This window comes from Tamandua tetradactyla, chromosome 5 (genome assembly GCF_023851605.1).
Source record: "Tamandua tetradactyla isolate mTamTet1 chromosome 5, mTamTet1.pri, whole genome shotgun sequence".
In the NCBI taxonomy this organism is placed as follows: domain Eukaryota; kingdom Metazoa; phylum Chordata; class Mammalia; order Pilosa; family Myrmecophagidae; genus Tamandua; species Tamandua tetradactyla.
In genome coordinates this window covers 134,726,430-134,741,793 of record NC_135331.1, presented here as the reverse complement: position 1 = coordinate 134,741,793, position 15,364 = coordinate 134,726,430, and positions in this window count along the sequence as shown.

The following is a 15,364-nucleotide window of genomic DNA, read 5'->3' as shown; positions in this document are numbered from 1 at the left end:
ATAATTTTCCCTTTAAGTCTTCCTTTTGTTGATTCCCAAAATTTTGATGTTATATTTTGTTTCATTATTTCAAAATATTTAAAATTCCTCTTTAAACTATTTTGATCCAAGTATTAGTTAGAAACGTGTGGTTTAATCTCCAAATATCTTGAGATTTTCTAGCTGTTTTCCTTCTATTGATATTTACTTTACTTCCATTGTGGTCTTACAACATACTTAATATGATTTCTATTCTTTTAAATTTGTTAATGTGTGTTTTATAACTGTCTTGGTGAATGGTCCATATAAACTGGAGAAGAATGCGTATTCTGCTGTTTTTGGTGGAGTTTTCTATGAATGCTAGTTAGATATAGTTTGATTATTATAAATAATAAAATTAGTTTTCCTTATGTATTTTGATTCTGTTTTTAGGTGCATACATGGCTAGGATTGTTATATTTTCTTGGAAATTGACTTTTTATCACTATGTAAAATGTCTGTTTAACTCATGATAATTTTCTTTTGCTTTGAAATTGTTTTTCTGCAATTGGTATTTATTCCATTTTCTTTTGATTAGTGTAAGCATGGTATATTGTCTTCCATCTCTACTTTTTATCTATCTGCATCTTTATTTTAAAGTGGGTTTCTTGCAGACAACATGTAGTTGGGTCTTGTTTTTATCTGCTCTGATAGTGTCTGCCTTTTAATTGGCATATTTAGACCATTCTTATGTAAAGTGATTATTAATGTAGTTGGATTAATATGTACTATACTTTTAATTTCTTACTATGTGTTGCCCTTTTTCTTTCTTTTTTTAGCTTTCCACTCTTTTTTTTTTTGCCTTCCCTGATTTTGATTGGGAATTTTATATGATTAATTTTTATCTCCTCTCTTAGCATATCAATTATGCCTTAAAAATTTTTTAGTGGTTCCTCTAGAGTTTTCAATAAACAGTTATAACTAATCTAAGTTCACTTTCAAATGACACTACACTGTTTCTTGAATAGTCTAGGTGCTTTATAATACAGTATTGTCAATTCCTCTCTCCCATCCATTAAAACATCTTTGTCATACATTTTACTTATCCATAAGCTATTGTCCAATATATTGTTGTTATTACAACCTTGAACGGGTTGTTAGCCATTAGATCAGTTGAGAATAAGAAAAATAAAATATTTCATTTTACCTTCATTCATTCCTTCTCAAATACTCTTTCTTTCTTTATGTAGATATAGGTTTCTGTCCTCTATCATTTTCCTTCTCTCTGAATTTCTTTTAATATCTCCTGCAAGGTAGGTCTGCTGGTGGCAAATTTCCTCAATTTCTATCTGAGAAAGCCTTTATTTCTCTTTCATATCTGAAGGTTAATTTCCCTGGATATAGTATTCTAGGTTGTTGGTTTCTTTTTTTCAATACTTTAAATATTTCACTCCACACTTTTCCTGCTTACATGGCTTCTGGACAGAAGCCTGGTGAATGTAATTCTTCCCTAGGTACATGTTTTATTTCTCTGGCTTCTTTCAAAATTTACTCTTTGTGCCTGATTTTCAGCAGTTTGAATATTACCTGACTAGGTGTAGATTTCTTGGTATGTATCTTACTTGGAATTCTCCAAGCTTCCTGAAACTGTGGTTTGGTATCTATTAATTTTGGAAAATTCTCAGTCATTATTACTTCAATGTTTCTTCTGTTCCTTTCTCTCTTTCTTCTTTTGATATTCCCATTACATGTGTGTTACATCTTTTGTAATTGACCCACACTTCTTGTATGATCTGTTACATTTTTAAAGTCTTTTTTCTCTTTGTTTTTCACTTTGAGAAGTTTCTATTGACCTATCTTCAAGCTCCCTGATTCTTTTCCTCAAAATTTCTAGTCCATTGATGAGCCCTGCAAAGTCTTTCTTCATTTTTGGCACAGTGTTTTAGATATCTAGCATTTGCTTAACTCTTTTTTAGAGTTTCCATTTCTCAGATCATATTACTCATATGTTCTTGCATGTTGTCCACTTTTTCCATGAGAGGACTTAGCATATTAACTATTATTATTTTTAATTCCCTATCTGATAATTCCAAAATTGATGCCCTATCTGAGTCTGATTCCGATGTTTGCCTTGTCTTTTCAAGTGAGGCTTTTGTCTCTGAGTATGCCTTTTACTATTTTGTTGAAAGTTGGACATTATGTGTGAGGTTAAAGGAACTGAGGTAAATAGGCCTCTAGTGTGGGGGTTTGTGTTTATCAGGCTAAGAGTCAGTCTGTGTTTACTGTTTTCTCTAACTGTAGGTTTCAGAGGCTGAACTTTCCTGTAGTGACTTTGGGTTTTATTTTCCTATTTTCCTTGGGTTTCCCTAGAGTCTCTTTCTAGGTAAAGTCTGAGACTTGCCATTTTCTTCAGCTGTATTCCCCTGTTATACTGGAGTCTTGTTGATGTGGCAATAAAATGCCGGGGGAGGGGGGAGGAAGTATTCTGTAATTCTACATTTTGTCTCACCCTTTTAGTGAGAATGTACCCCTGGCTGGAACCTTCTCAAGTGCTTCTTGGCCTTCTGTTTTCATCCCACAGGTGAGCAGGAAGGCTAAAGGGGGTTGGAATTGGGTATTTCTTTTCCTCCATGTCAGTTAGGCTGTGATTACACTCACATTGGTTAGGTAAAGTAGTCATCCTTGAGGGTGGGCTGTTGTTAAGAAGAACAGGATGCACTGAACATATTTCAGAATGTTTACTTTTATCCCCACCCCCCACTGGAAACCAAGAGATTTCTACTTTCATCTTCACAATGAGAATCTAGTAGGGCTCCTGGAGGTAAAATTCATGAAAGTATAGTATTCCCTTTATGGATGAACGTCCAGAATTTTTACTTCTCAAACTAGTGCACACTCAGTCTCCAGCCATTAATCAATTGCCCTGCAGGTTTTCCTACCTGATGCTGGAGCCAGTGGCAGTTTCTCCTCCTAGTAAGGTGTGATTCTCTGCATCTACCTGTCTCTCCAGTTTAGGATGGTAGTTTGCTTGTGACTTCAACTCTCTTATGAATATAAGGAGAGTTGTTGATTTACAGTTTTTCAGCTTTTTACTTGTGCAGATAGGAATGACATTTTCAAGCTCTTTACATGTCATACCAGAAACTAGAAGTCTTTACACTTATATTTATGGTGTATTACTAATGTAAGTATTGTAGCTTTAGTTTGTCTTGACACTTCAATAATTAAGGCCACTCATTTTTTTCCCTTTAGATTTGATATTTATAATTGTTTGTTACCTTTATTTTCTTAGATGATCAAAAATTTAGTTGATAGAAGTCAATGGTTTTCAACTACCATTTACACTACATGTCGTGTTCAGGTGTGAGGTGTATTGCAGGTAATTTGTTCTGAATTAATAAGATACTAAACTTTATGAATTAATAAGATACCAAACTTTGTGAATGTTCTACTTTTTAATAAATTAAACTGGATTCATGTTTATCTCTGAAATACTTTTACTTGCTGCTTATGCGCATTCTAATCTGTTTTGAATGGGAGAGAAAGATTTAAATTTATCAGTAATCATTAATTGTTATAGGAGTGCCATGAAAGAGAATGTCATGTGGACTTGCAGTAGAAAGAAAGTTGTTAGTGGATGGAATGAAGTTCCTTCTACAACATACCCATGTATCTAGTATTTGGGCATGAAATTATGCTCCCCTTCTCAAGAAAAGTTACTCTGACATTTAAAAAGATTCCCCCAATTTAAAATTGGTGGGTGTGTTCCATTGATTGCTAGAAAATTAATGGGAGGAAATAGTCCTCTTTGGAGATAAGAGATAAACCCAAAAGTTAAATAGATGTATTTCCACTTATAGATGTATAAAAGAATATAAATCAGGTGTGGTTACCAAATGTATATGCCATGTGAAAAATATACCTCTCAGTCTCAACCACACTGTAAATGTCTATGGTAGGGAATCAATATATTCATTGGCATTTCTTCATTGATATGCTACCTACATGCTTTGTTCTTATATTGATGAAACAATTCCCCTTTTGAACCCTCTGCCTCACTTTTACCAAATCCTCCAAAATAAAAGTGAGAACCATTACCTAATTCTCCAGTTGTTAGTCATATTATACTGTTTCTTGAATTTGACCATGATGCAGTAGGTTCAACGCATTGAGTTGAATTGAACTTGTGTGATATAATATGAAATGCATATAAATAGTATACATTCTTATAAAATAAGATGCCTATAGGTTTAAAGACTTAGTTGGAAAAAGTTTGGTGGCCTTACTCTTTTGTGTTTAATCTCTGGTCTTCTAAAACAATTTGTATTTATTGATACTTGCTATGTGTGAAGCATTGTTATAGCTATCAAACAAAAATAGTTTTATCCTGAAGCACTCAGTAACTTGATGTTTCTCCAACCTGATGCAGATTATTATCCATGACATTCTTACTTCTAATACAAGTGATCATTCAGTAAAATAACACTTTTAATGTAGATTGTGCTTCACCATGATCTGACTCTGATATTGAATCTGTTCTATTGTTTATCTGTATTTTGTAACATATGTTCTAATATGGAAGGTAAAGATAAAATGAGGGGTCAGCTTCTGGTCATATAACTTTTAATGCTATGCAGGATATTTAAGGGAAATATCCAAGGAACTCTCCTACCACTAAAAAAATAAAATAAAACAGGATTAAATGGAGTGAAGAATGAGTGAATTAAAAAAGGAGGTTCCTGTGAAGGCAAATGCCTATATCTTCAATGAAATCTAATAGCTGGAAAAACTGAAAGGTACTACCGTTGAATAAGAGACACTTCCTTAAACCCCACATCTTTTAGGAAAAAATAATGAACATCCTCAATAGAGATAAATACCCTCAATTTATGCTCTGCAGGATTCCCATGTATCAATATCCTATATATCAATATGAAGCATATACAAGTTTCCATAGAGAAAGAAGCAATAATATAAAAATACTATAAAGAATTTAAAATATGAAGATATATAAAAATATAGATGTTATAAATAAAATTATATATTGTATATATGTAGCTTATTATAAAAAGATAAATATTAAGATAAAATAACAGACAAAACAAAAATTATGAATAAAATATTTGAATATTTAAAAATATTAAAGATAATAAGGGAAGGGATCATAATAGATATTTAAAATGACATGGAGACTATAAGAGCAGTAAGAGACTATTTAAAATGACATGGAGAAGTTTAAAATAATGAAACAACTTTTAGATATGAAAAAAATATCATTTTTAAAAAGTGAAAATAAGAATGGTTGGTTTAATCACAAACAGAGAACTGATCATTTTATGAAATGTCTATTTTATGGAATTAAAGACAGAATAAACCTCTCCAAATTAATGAATGAATATAATAAAGTTACAAACTGAAATTAATAAAATAAAAAAGCTGTACTAGAGATTATCAGTAAAGCCCAATTTTGTTGTTTGAAAAGACTAATACAATTAATAAAACTCTGATAAGATTGATCAAGCTAGAAGAAAAAAAGGCACACATAACTACTACAAGGAATGAGGAGGGAGCCTAATAATAGAAATATCAGATGGTAAAAAGATAAAAGGAACAACTTTATGCCAATAAATTTGAAAACAGATTAGATTTACAAATATGCATAAAATACAACTTAACAATATTGATTCAAAAAGAAAAAAAATAGTGATTAAAAAATCTTCCTTCACACAACAGATGAAAGGAAAAAATAAACTGGACTTCATGAAATTACTAATTTTTGTATCTCAAAGGATATTATCAGGTAAATGAAAGGACAATCTATCAGTTAGGACAAAATATTTGCAAATTATATGTATCTGATAAGGATCTAGTATCCAGAATATGTAAAGAATACTTATGATTCAATAATAAAGAGACAAATAACACTTAAGAAAATGGGCAGAGGATCTAAGTAGACATTTCTCCAAAGAAGATATACAAATGGTTGATATCAAAGCAGAAGGAAAGCAACTCAAAATCATTAATATCATTAATCATTAGGGAAATGCAAATCGAAATCACGAGATACTACCCTCTAAGATGGCTATAATAAAAAAGGTTTTGTTGAGTATGTAAGGAAATTAGTACCCTTACACTTTATTCATGAAAATGTAGAATGGTACAAACACTGCGAAAAAGCAGTTTAGCTGTTCCTCAAAAAGATAGAGTTACTATGTGATCCAACAGTTCCACTCCTCTGTGTATATTCAAAAGTATTGAAAACATGTTCACACAAAAGACTTGTACACAAAAGTCACAGCAGTATTAGCCACGGTAGGTAAAAAGTAGAAACAATCCAAATGTCCTTCAACAGAGAACTTGTTAAACAATTTGTGGCATATCCATACAGTGGAATATTATTCAGTCATAAAGTAAAATGAAGTACTGATATATAATACAACACGAATGAACACGTGAACATCATGCTAAATGAAAGAAATCAACCACAAAAGATCTTTTAACCAAATCCTCCAAAATAAAAGAATCTTTTAAAATGATTCTATTTTATGAAATGTTCAGAATAGGCAAAATACAGGCACAGAGAACTGATTAGTATTTGCCAGGAAGCTAGGGAAAGTAGACAATGGACAGCTACTGCTAAAGGAAATGGGGTTTCTTTTAGAGGTGATGAAAATATTCAGGAATTAGATATTGGTGCTAGTTGCACAATATAATGAATAAACTAAAGACCACTAAATCATACACTTTGACATGGTGAATTTTATAGTACGTGAATTATATCTCAAGTAATAAAAATATTCTTACAAAGAATAATAAATCTAGATGTTTATATGGAATTTCTAATAAATATTTAAAGAACAGCATTGCAATACTATAAATCAGAAAACAATAAAAGAGGTAATCCTCTTCAACTTATTATTTGAAGCTGCTGTAATTTTTAATTCCAGCACTAGAACAGGATAGTATGAGCAACAAAAATTACAGCTGATCTCACTCATTAATGAAGATGCAAAAGTTTTCAACAAAATATTTGCAAATAAAATTATGCAGTGCATAAAAGATTATACACCATCGAAAGGTAGGATTTATAACATAAGTGCAAGAGTCATTAATACTCAAAAATTTTTGAAGGGAAAAATTCATCATAAAATAAAAAGATGGCAGAATTCTCTCTTGCTATGCCGGAGACCCGAGTTTGATTCCTGGAGCCTGCCTATGCCAAAAAAAAAACCTATAAAGTGAAAGATGACTACCAGGTGATCAGCTTAATAGATAGCTGAAAATACATTTGATTAAAGTCAATATTCATATATAAAAATATTTATTGAGATGAATAGAAATATTTTCCTAATCTGATAAAGCATATCTACAAAAATGTTTATATCAAAGGTCACATGAAATATTACAAGTATTTCCTTTAAAATCAAGAATAATGATGTCTGATGACATTTCTTTGATTCACTATTATAATAGACCAAAAAGTAAGTCAAGAAAAACAAATCAATGATTTAGGATTTGTAAAGGAAGAAACAAAAATATTATTATTTACAAAATAAATATATAAAGACTGTTCTAGTTTGCTAACTGCCAGAATGCAATATACCAGAAGCAGAATGGCTTTTAAAAAGGGGAATTTAATAAGTTAGTAGTTTACAGTTCTAAGGCTGAGAAAATGTCCCAATTAAAACAAGTCTATAGAAATGTCCAATCTAAGGCATCCAGGGAAATATACCTTGGTTCAAGAAAGCCAATGAAGTTGAGGGTTTCTCTCTCAAGTGGAAGAGCACATGGTGAACACAGTAAGAGTTTCTCATCTGGAAAGGCACATGGTGAACACGTTCAGGGTTCCTCTCTCATCTGGAAGGGCACATGGCGAGCATGGCATCATCTGCTAGCTTCTTCTCCTGGCTTTCTGTTTCTTGAAGCTCCCTGGGAGACATTTTCCTTCTTCATCTCCAAAGGTCACTGGCTGGTGGACTCTGCTTCTCATGGCTATGTTGTTCTGCTCTGCTCTCTCTGAATCACTCTCATTCTCCAAAATGTTTCCTCTTTTATAAGACACCAGTAACTTATCAAGACCCACCAAAATGGGTGGAGATATGTTGTCACCTAATCCAGTTTAACAATAACTCTTGATTAAATCACATCACCAGGGAGATGATCTAACTACAGATTCAAACATACAGTATTGAATAGGGATTGTTCTGCCTTTACAAAATGGGATTTAGATTAAAACATGGCTTTTCTAGGGGATGTACATCCTTTCAATGAGCACAAAGACCAAAGAATTTACAGATGAGTTATTTTTTAATTAATGAGAGTATAACAAAATCAACATGCAAAAATTAACGGGCAATTTTAAAAACCAAAAATTGGAAAAGGATATTTGCATAGATACTATTTATAATATAAAAAATGAGACACCAAGAAATAAATCTATCAAAACTTTTCTATAGAAGTTTAGTTAACAATGTTAAATAAGACCTAGATAACAGGAGAAGTACACTATGCTCATGAACAGAAAAACTTAATAATGTTTGCAGTAGTTTGAAGCTGTATATACCTCAGAAAAACACGTTCTTAAATCTAACCTATTTCTGTTGATGTAAACCCATTGTAAGTAAGACCTTGTGATGAAGCTACTTCAGTTAAGGTGTGACCCACCTCATTCAGGATGAGTCTTAATCCTTTATTGGAGCCCTTTTTAAAGAGAACGATTGCAGAAACAGTGAGAGAAAGCCAGGGAAACAAGAAGCTGAAATCAGTGAAACCTGGACGAGAAGGGAGAAACCAGAAGACATTGCCATGTGCTTTGTTGTGTGGCAGAGAAATCAAGGGAAGAAAACAGCACCTTGATGATTCCTTGATTTGGATATTTTCTCTGTCTCAAACTATGAACTAATAAATTCCCATTGTTTAAGCCAACTCACGTAGTATTTGCTTTAAGCAACCTAGGAAGCTAAAACAGATTTTGGCCCCAGTAGAATGGGGTGTTGCCATTGAAAATACCAAAATTGTGAAGAGCATTGGAATTGGATAGTGGGTAAAGGCTGAAGGCATTGTGAGCTGTTTGATAGAAAAGGCTTAGATTGCTTTGAAGAGACTGCGGGTAGAAATAAGTTATGCTCATGGTACATCCAAGGAGGCACTAGAGAGAAATGATTAACATATTATTGAAAACTGGAAGAAAGTCAATCCTTGTTTAAAGTGGCAGGAAACTTGGCAAAATTGGATTTTGATGTTGGATGGAGGTCAGTATTTGAAAGCAAATAGCTTGTATATTTAGCTGAAGAGATTTCTAAGCTAAATGTGTGGAAAGTGCAGCCTGGTTTCCTCTTGCAGATATAGTAAAATGTGAGACGAAAGGGATAAACTGAAAACTGAACTACTGGGCACAAAGAAACCAGAAATTGATGGCTTGGAAAATTCTGAGCTTCACAAAGTAAGTCCCCAGAGAATAGTGCTTCATGTGAGGGTTTCACTGAACATGGAACTAGTCAGGTACTTCAGTGCAAGTTAGGATAAGAGGTGGTGGTGTTCAGGAAGAAGCTGTCCTTACTGTCTGATGGTTTGAATCCTGTGTATTATGTGCAGAACCAACAAGTTTTTTTGAGTGATCTGTATGAACAAATACACTGCCATCCTGGACTAAAATAAACAACAACAAAAATGGAAACTATTGAAGAAAAAATTCTTTAGGGACAAGACCATGGAAAGTGATGTCCAAACCATAGATATCTTCTTGCGCCAAGAGAGAGGGCCCACCCTAATATGCTGAAGGTTCAAATCTGCCCCAGAGCTTAGAGAGAGTAGGCCTTCTCAGAGGTTGTTCTCAGAGGTTGGAGTTTATTCCCCAGGAATTGCAGGTCATCTGGCTGATGTCCAATTTTCTCAAAGGGTAGAGCCTTCACTCTAGTCTTTGGGGAGAGCAAGGCCACTGCAAAGCACGTGGGAATGGTGGGGCTGCCCCATCAGAACCAGTGGACAAAATATCATTCCATAGATGACTCTCAGACCTTGAAATCTAATGGAATATGCCCTGCAGGGTTTTGGAGTTTTGTGGGACCCATGACCCCTGTTTTTCTTCCAGTTTTTTCTGTGGAAATGTCATGTGTTTATCTTATGCCTGTCCCTCCTTTGTGGGTTTCTCTAGGTTTCACAGGTCCATAGACAGAAGGAAATTGTGTCCCAGGACAGACCATACCTGTAACTGATTTTTATTAGAGTCTGTATTAGTGTTGTTTCTGAAATGACAAGGCTTTTGGGATATTGTGATGGAATAAATGTATTTTTCATATAGAAAGATCATGTCTTTTGGGGGTCTAGCAGGTAGAGTAAGGTGAATTGCAGCTGTATGTACCCCCAAAAAAGCATGTTCTTAATTCTAATCCATTCCTGTAGATATAAACCCATTATAAGTGAGACTTTGTGAGGGGACCACTGCAGTTAAGGTGTGACCCATTTCATCCAGGATGGGGCTTAATCTTATTACTGGAATTCTTTAGAAGTGGCATGAAGATAGATAGATATATATATAGATAGATACATACATACATACATACATATATACATACATAGACAGACAGACATACATATAGACAGACTGACAGGAGAGAAGCAGAGAGAGTGAGAGAGTGAGAGAACAAGAGGGTGAGACAGAGAGAGAGAAAAAAACAAGAAGCTGAAAGCAATGATACCAGGAAGAGAAAGAAGAGAGCAGCAGATGGTGCCATGTGCCTTTCCATGTGGTCTTTAGGAAGAAAACATCACCTTGATATTTTTTAAAAAATGTGCTTTTATTGCACATTTTCTCTGCCTCAAAATGTGAGCTAGTAAATTCCTATTGTTTGAACCAACCCGTTTCATGGTGTCTGCTTTAAGCAGCCTAGGGAACAAAAACAATGTGCTTCCCAACTTGATTTTCTGAATGTGATGTGATTACAGTCAAAATGTCAATAGGATTGTTTTTAGGAACTTGACAAGCTGATTCTAAATTTTAATTGAAAAAATAAAGTCAATAATAGCCAAGACATTCTAGAAGAAGAACAGATAGGAAGATTTGCCTTACTAAATATCAAGATTTATTGTAAATTGACATTAAAAGGCAGTAAGATATTGACACAGGGGTAGTAAAATTATCAATGGATCAGAATAGAGTTCAGAATTAGATCCACTGATATGTAAAAATTCCATTGTGCAGTACCAGTATTGCAAATAAATTGACAGTCTATTAAAAATGATGCTTGTACAAGTAGGTAACTATGAATATGAAAAAGAATTTTGATTTCTACCTTGCACCTACACAGAAATAGATACAATAAACCTAATATGAAAGGAAAGTGTATTTAGAAGAAAATCTAGAAGATGGGGAAGATTTCCTAAGTAAGAAACTGAAAGATCTAACTATAAAAGTTTAAATAAATTTGACTACATTGACATTGAGGAATTATTTTCATCAAAAGTGACTTTACATCAAATGTCATAAAAAAAGACAAGTTATGAATTGGGAAAAGATATTTGCAACATATAACCAGCAAAGTAATTAGAATATTTAAGGAATGCCATAAAAAGATACGAAAAACATTTCACCAAATAAGAATTATGGATACTGAAATAACATGTTCAGAATTCAGTAACCAGGATAATGCAAATTAAAACCTCAATGAAACACACTTTTTACTTATTAGATTGGAAAGAAAAGAGAGAAATTTGGAAATACCTATTGTTGGTTAAGATATCACATCAACAGTGGTGCTTATCTTATAAAGCTGAACATTTGCATAAAATTATGCCTTTGGTTATTTCACTACTAGATCTATATCCTAGGCAAATTCTTGAATATACATGCACTAAGAAACATGTGTAACAATATTCAAAGCAGCATTGTTTGTATAGCAAAATGCTGGAAATAATTAAAATGTTCATCGACAGAGTGAATATATAAATCATAGTCTCGTCACATAAAGGAATATTGATCAGCAATGAAAATGAAATAACTGCAACTGCAAGAAAAACATGGTTGATCTTAGAAACTACCTGTACTACATACTATTTAATACATTTTATATCAAGCAAAAATAAAAGAATATCGTTTAAGTGTTCATACATGTAAGCTATATATAACTTAAAAAGTGGAATTATGAATAAATTTCAGCTTAATGAAGGTTGAGGAAAATAGGAATGTGATAGAAGTACAAAGATAGAAGCTTCTGCACTGATAATTTTAAGTTAGGTGGTGGGTTCTTGGACCTTCATTTTTATTAATAAAAATAGTGCTACTAATAATAGGTAACACTTAGCACTTATATGTCAAGCACTATTAGATTCTATTCTTATTTTGATCTTACAGAAGAGGAAGTGAAAACAGGCAGGTTAAATGATTTGCCCAAGATCACACATCTAGGAAGTGGCAGAGCCAGAATTTTAACCCGGACACCATCTTGTTCTAGAGTTCATATTTTATTCATATGTATCAAATATTACAAAATATAAGGATTGAATCGCAAGGACTCAGCTTTACTCTATTAACAACAACAAAAGTATTGGAGAAAAGTGAAAGTTCTGTAGAAGCCCGATGTTGATTCATATCAACTGCAACAAAAGAAGAGGTAGAATGCTCAGTTCCTACTCTGTTATTAAATTAGCATAAATTTCATCGGGCATTAGTTTTCAGGTCTTTATCTCCAATATGGAACTGAAAACAAACTCTTGGATTTCCTTTAGCAGTTACACAGCTTCAATAAAATCTTTTGCAACAGAGATTATCCATACCCAGTAAAGTGCCCAACCTTCCTACCTTTTTACCCATCTGGTTTTGACATCTTTTACTGAGAAGAAATAGGGAGTATGGTTTGGTTATTCCCTCAGCACAGCAATCTCCACCAACTAGTAGGCTCTGTATAAGTGATGATATTGAATAACGATCCTAAATATTTGTATAAGTAATAATACTGAATATTTAATATTTCCTTTTTTGTCTTTCTAGAGGTTAATTTCAGTCTCTCTTTTGGTCTTTGGTTGATGGTGTACAACTGTAAAAAGCATTTATTATTTCTGGAAAATTGAATAAAATTAGCAATTAGGTGCTTCTCATATTTTTCCCTATGATCCTGACATAAGTATACTAGGCATGAAATTTCTTCTGTGATAGGATATGGATTGGGTTCTGACTGTTAGTGTGCACAGGTAGACATTGCGTGTGAGTGAAAAGTAGTCCTGCCTTAGGATTTGCAGTAGGTGCTTGGGGCCCCTTCTGGATCTCTTTATGATGGATGAATGTAGGGTTGCTCAGCCAAGACCATGGCTCCTTTTCCTCCAGGTGGAAAATTCCATGCTCTCATTCATACTCCATAGCTCCCTGTGGGATCAGATTAAGGCTAGATCTTACCTGTAACCACATCTTTACTTAAATTCTTCCACTTCCTCATCCTGCTTCCCTCACTTCTTCCTACATTAAATCTCTTGCATAGGTATCCCTATCTGAGGCTCTGCTTCTACTGAATTTGGCTCAAGGCAGAATTAGAAGTAGAACAATCCTGTTTACTTTTTCTACTACCTCCCTTCTTACTTTACTGTCCAAGCTACAGATCATTCTGTGAACAATGAGAAAATTTCTTATTTATCTTTGGGCATTTCTGCCTTTTTGAAACTCTTAAGATGTAAGTGGGGGCTCACTCTGTAAGTTCTATCTTTTGGGCTGGTTGCAGGATGTTTGGTCATTCTTTTTGTGGTACTGTTGATCTCTGTCTGTCTTGAATCAATTGGTTGGCAATATTTTTCCTAACTTTCCTAACTTTTTCCTAACTTTCCCCTTCCAGATTTTTCTTAAGTAATTTCAAGGTGTTTAATTTTGGGGTATGGAACATCAGAAATATCTTCTAGATCTGGGCCTGTCTAATCAAACACTTGGTAGGTGAATATGAGTGAGTAGATGTTATCTTGCTGTCACAAACACTTACATCTGAGAAATTCATGTGTATATATCCTGTTGGAAAATAAAAATGACCTCTGTTACCATTCTTCCTACCCAGCCTTGTACAAGCACCTCCTATAGACAGGAATACAAATTGCATTTAGAATATAGGGAGCAGGAGAGTTGGAGACATGCAGTTCCTAGGTTTCCATCCTCTGTGATATGGAGGAGAACCTAGAAGATGACGGGGGATGGGAACGCTACTTGCCAAAAATTCTGCAAAATCTTCCTCTTTACTCTGGTAAGTACATTCAACCAAGCATCAGTCCATCTGCTTATAAGAACTAGAAAGAGGAAATAGTTTGGCATATTGATTATGCCTAATTTAAGTTGGAATTATATTTGATATCAATGCTGTGGCTTAAACAAAAAAAATACTGAGATAAAAAATAAAAGCAAACTGTAATTTTAGAGCATAAGAATGAATTTTCATAAAATAAAGGAAGACCATATTTTTATAATATATTATTAAGTTTATTTAGGTTAAAAAAGACTTATACTTAAAAAAATGGAAACGTGGATGTCTTTGAGACTGATTTTAAATTTGATAAGAAAAAGAAAATTTAGTTGTTAGTGACATGTATTTGGATGTAGATGGAATTGAGGTAGGAACCCTAGAAAGCGTGCATTCTAAAAGACAAGAAAAGAAAGTAAAAACAGAAGTGGAAACATAAAACAGGAAATTATGTTTCTTATTAATGAAACAAAATATGAGCATATTTCAAAGTTGACATAAGATTTGGCAAAAGTGAACATCAAAGCTTTCTTCCATTTTGCCAAATGTTAATGGTTATTATCTGTATAATCTCTTAATGATATCATCTAAAATATAGGCCTATTTCATTGCTTCCTTCTATTATCAGTTCCAAGTTCATTTAGTCTCTTTAGACTCTTTAAGCCTTGTATGTCTGATTATGTAGGCACGTATTTAACTTAGAAACTTAGAAAGCATTTTTCACTCTTACCAGTGCAAAAGTTCTGACTGATTATCTTATTGAGGCTTGAACCTGAAGGAGATTAGTGGTGGTCACTTTCCTTTATCCCTTTATCCCTTTCAGAGCAATGAACATAATTGTTCTTGATGAGAGCCTTAAGTATCTATTTTAATCCACACAGAGTCTCCTTTTGTGTCATAATATGCTTCTCTACTCTGCTGATCTTGTCCCAACTACTCCTATTCCCAAAATGGTCTTTCTTTTTTATTTCCAAGAGTCAAATATCTCTGGGTCTCTCTGGGAATTTCTCTCCTCTGTGAAGACCCTCTCTTTGCAGTTTCTGTTCTCCCTTTGGTTGCTCATCTCAATTTAAGTCGCTTTCCTCCCTGCCATCTTTTCTGTTTCATATATTCTCCTCTGTGGTCTTTGGCCTGGTGTGTTGATCATCTTTTACTTTAGTTTAAAAAATTCTCCTGGATTTATTTGGACAGGGCTTGAG